Source organism: Suncus etruscus, chromosome 1, assembly GCF_024139225.1.
Source record: "Suncus etruscus isolate mSunEtr1 chromosome 1, mSunEtr1.pri.cur, whole genome shotgun sequence".
NCBI lineage: Eukaryota > Metazoa > Chordata > Mammalia > Eulipotyphla > Soricidae > Suncus > Suncus etruscus.
In genome coordinates this window covers 90121686-90125822 of record NC_064848.1, presented here as the reverse complement: position 1 = coordinate 90125822, position 4137 = coordinate 90121686, and the positions used below count along the sequence as shown (strand labels likewise).

At 38.9% G+C, this 4137-nt stretch overlaps 1 non-coding gene across 1 annotated transcript; it reads right to left on the bottom strand.

Moving 5' to 3' along the window:
- Positions 1-261: 261 nt before the first annotated feature.
- Positions 262-394, bottom strand: LOC126032115 (small nucleolar RNA SNORA51). The gene has a single exon (XR_007503818.1). It is a non-coding gene; the product is annotated as a small nucleolar RNA SNORA51 (small nucleolar RNA).
- Positions 395-4137: the final 3743 nt, after the last annotated feature.

Sequence of the window (4137 nt, the reverse complement as noted above, 5' to 3'; positions counted from 1 at the left end):
TTGGGGGACACACCAGTGGTGCTCAAGGTTTCTCCTGGCTCTGTAATCAGAAATCACTTCTGGTAAACTTGGTGGGCCATATGGGCTATTGCGCATAAAACCTGGGTCAGAACCTGGTCAGCCCTAGTTCTGTCCTGGGTCAGCCAAGTGCAAGCAAGAAAAATGCCCTATTCTCTGTGCTATTGCTCTGCCCACCCCCATTGTACTATTTAAACCCCAAACATCTTTGGATATTTTACTCAAATGGGCTTTATTTCTTTTTTTTGTCCCTCCATTCACAAAACAGGCCAGGCAAAGGACCTGGTTTGAGGTGTATATGGGAAAAATTTACTGTATCTCCTCTTTCTATACAGTCAGTGTAAAGAACACAGCCTTTGGTAAGCATTGGGAGGCCTTATCTTTCATTTTTTTCTTCATTTTTTTCTTTATTTAAACATCTTGATTACATAAATGATTGTGATTAGCTTTCAGTCATGTAAAGAACCCCCCCTTCACCAGTGCAACATTCCCACCACCAATGTCCCAAATCTCCCTCCATCCCATCCCACCCCCACCTGTACTCCAGACAGGCTTTCCCGTTCCCTCATTCATTCACATGATTATGGTAGTTCTTTGTGTAGTTATTTCTATAGCGTATTCACCACTCTTTGTGGTGAGCTTCATGAAGTGAGCTGGTGTTCCAGCCCTCCTCTCATTGTCTCTGAGGATTGTTACAAAAATGACTTTTTTATTTTTCTGAAAACCCATAGATGAGTGAGACTATTCTGTCTCTCTCTCTCTCTCTCTCTCTCTCTCTCTCTCTCTCTCTCTCTCTCTCTCTCTCTCTCTCTCTCTCCTTCTGACTTATTTCACTCAGCATGATAGATTCCATGTACATCCATGTATAGGAAAATTTCATGACTTCATCTCTCCTGATGGGTGCATAATATTCCATTGTGTATATGTACCACAATTTGTTTAGCCATTCGTCTGTTGAAGGGCATCTTGGTTGTTTCCAGAGTCTGGCTATTGTGGATAGTGCTACAATAAATATAGGTGTGAGGAAGGGGTTTTTGTATTGTATTCTTGTGTTCTTAGGGTATATTCCTAGGAGTGGAATAGCTGGGTCAGATGGGAGCTCCATTTCCAGATTTTGGAGGAATTTCCATATCGCATTCCATAGAGGTTTTACTAGGCAGCATTCCCAACAGCAGTGGATAAGAGTTCCTTTCTCTCCACATCCCCACCAGCACTGATTGTTCTCATTCTTTGTGATGTGTACCAATCTCTGTGGTGTGAGGTGGTATCTCATTGTTGTTTTGATTTGCATCTTCCTGATGATTAGTAACAAGGAGCATTTTTTCATGTGCCTTTTGACCATTTGTATTTCTTTTTTATCAAAGTGTCTGTTCATTTCTTCTCACCATTTTTTATGGGATTAGATTATTTTTCTAGTAAAGTTCTGTCAGTGCCCTATATATTTTGGATATTAGCCCCTTATCTGAAGGGTGTTGGGTGAATAGTTTCTCCCACTTGGTGGGTGACTCTTGTATCCTGGGCACTATTTCTTTTGAGGTGCAGAAGCTTCTCAGTTTAATGTATTCCCATCTGTTGATCTCTGCTTCTACTTGTTTGGAAAGTGCAGTTTCCTCCTTGAAGATGCCTTTAGTCCCAATGTCATGGAGTGTGTTACCGACGTGTTGTTCTATATACTTTATGGTATCATGTCTGATATCAAGGTCTTTAATCCATTTGGATTTTACCTTCATACATGATATTAACTGGGGGTCTATGTTTGCTTTTTTGCAAGTGGCTAACCAGTTCTGCCAGCACCACTTGTTGAAGAGATTATCCCTGCTCCACTTAGGATTTCTTGCTCCTTTGTCAAAAATTAGGTAACTGTATGTCTAAGGAACATTCTCTGAGAACTCAAGCCTATTCCACTGATCTAAGGGTCTGTCTTTATTCCAATACCATGCTGTTTTAAAAACTATTGCTTTGTAATACAGTTTAAAGTTGGGGAAAGTAATGCCTCCCATTTTCCTTTTCCCTAGGAGTGCTTTAGCTATTCAAGGGTGATTATTGTTCCAGATGAACTTCATAAGTGTTCGGTCCACTTCTTTGAAGAATGTCATGGGTATTTTTAAGGGGGTCACATTAAATCTGTATAATGCTTTGGGGAGTATTGCCATTTTAATTATGTTAATCCTGCCAATCCATGAGCACGGTATGTGTTTCCATTTCCATGTGTCCTCTCTTATTTCTTGGAGCAGGGCTTTATAGTTTTCTTTGTATAGGTCCTTCATGTCTTTGGTCAAGTTAACTCCAAGATATTTGAGTTTGTGTGGCACTGGAAGTCTTCCTGACTTCCATCTCTTCCCTATCATTATTGGCGTATAAATAACCATTGATTTCTGTAGGTTGATTTTGTAGCCTGCCACCTTGCTATATAAATCTATTGTTTCTAGGAGCTTTTTGGTAGAGTTTTTAGGGTTTTCTAAGGAGAGTATCATGTCGTCTGCAAACAATGAGAGCTTGACTTTTTCCTTTCCTATCTGGATTCCCTTGATATCTTTTTCTTGCCTGATAGCTATAGCAAGAACTTCCAGTACTATGTTGAAGAGGAGTGGTGAGAGTGGACAGCCTTGTCTTGTACCAGAATTTAGAGGAAAGGCTTTTAGTTTTTCTCCATTGAGGATAATATTTGCCATTGGCTTGTGGTAGATGGCTTCAACTAGATTGAGAAAGGTTCCTCCCATTCCCATCTTGCTGAGAGTTTTGATCAAGAATGGGTGTTGGACCTTATCAAATGCTTTCTCTGCGTCTATTGATATGATCATGTGATTTTTATTTTTCTTGTTGTTGATGTTGTGTATGATGTTGATAGATTTACGGATGTTAACCCATCCTTGCAGTCCTGGGATGAAACCTACTTGGTTGTAGTGTATGATCTTCTTGATGATGCATTGGATCCTATTTGCCAGGATTTTGTTGAAGATCTTTGCATCGACATTCATCAGGGATATTGGTCTGAAATTTTCTATTTTGGCAGTGTCTCTGGTTTTGGTATCAAGGTGATGTTGGCTTCATAAAAGCTATTTGGGAGTGTTCCCGTTTTTTCAATTTCATGGAAGAGCTTGGCAAGGATTAGTAGTAGCTCCTCTTGAAAGATTTGAAAAAATTAATCAGTGAATCCATCTGGGCCTGGGCTTTTATTTTTGGGTCTATGTTTGATTACAGTTTCAATTTACTCAGTAGTGATGGGGGTGTTTAGATATGCTACATCCTCCTTACTTAAATGTGGAAGGTTATAAGTGTCCAAGAATTTTTCCATTTCTTCTAGGTTCTCATGTTCAGTAGCATAAAGTTTCTCAAAGTAGTCTCTGATTACACTTTGGATCTCTGCAATATCTATCTTGATCTCCCCCTTTTCATTTCTAATCCGGGTTATCAGATTTCTCTCTCTCTCTTTCTTTGTGAGTTTTACCAATGGTCTATCAATCTTGTTTGTTTTTTCAAAGAACCAACTTCTGCTTTCGTTGATCTTTCAGACTGTTTTTTGGTTTTCCACTTCATTGAGTTCTGCTTTCAGCTTTCTTATTTCCTTCTATCTCCCTATTTTTGGTTCCTTTCATTGGTCATTTTCTAATTTTATGAGCTGCATAATTAAGTTATTCAGGTATGCCCCTTCCTTCCTGATGTGTGCTTGTAGAGCTATAAATTTTCCTCTCAGGACCGCTTTTGTTGTGTCCCATAGATTCTGGCAGTTTGTGTCTTCATTATCATTTGTTTCCAGGAAAGTTTTGATTTCCTTTTTGATTTCATCTTGGACCCACTGGTTGTTCAGTAGCAGGCTGTTTAATTTCCAATTGTTAAAGTTTTTCTTCTGTGTGACTTTGTAGTTCACAAATAATTTTAGAGCCTTGTGGTAAGCAAAGGTAGCCTGCAAGATTTCTATCCTCTTGATTTTATGGAGGTATGTTTTATGTGTCAGAATGTAGTCTATTCTGGAGAATGACCCATGTACATTGGAAAAGAATGTGTATCCAGGTTTTTTGGGATAGAATGTTCTGTATATATCTACTAGTCCTCTTTCTTCTATAACTTTTTTTAGGGCTAGAATGTTATTGTTAGGTTTCAATCTGGTTGACCTATCAA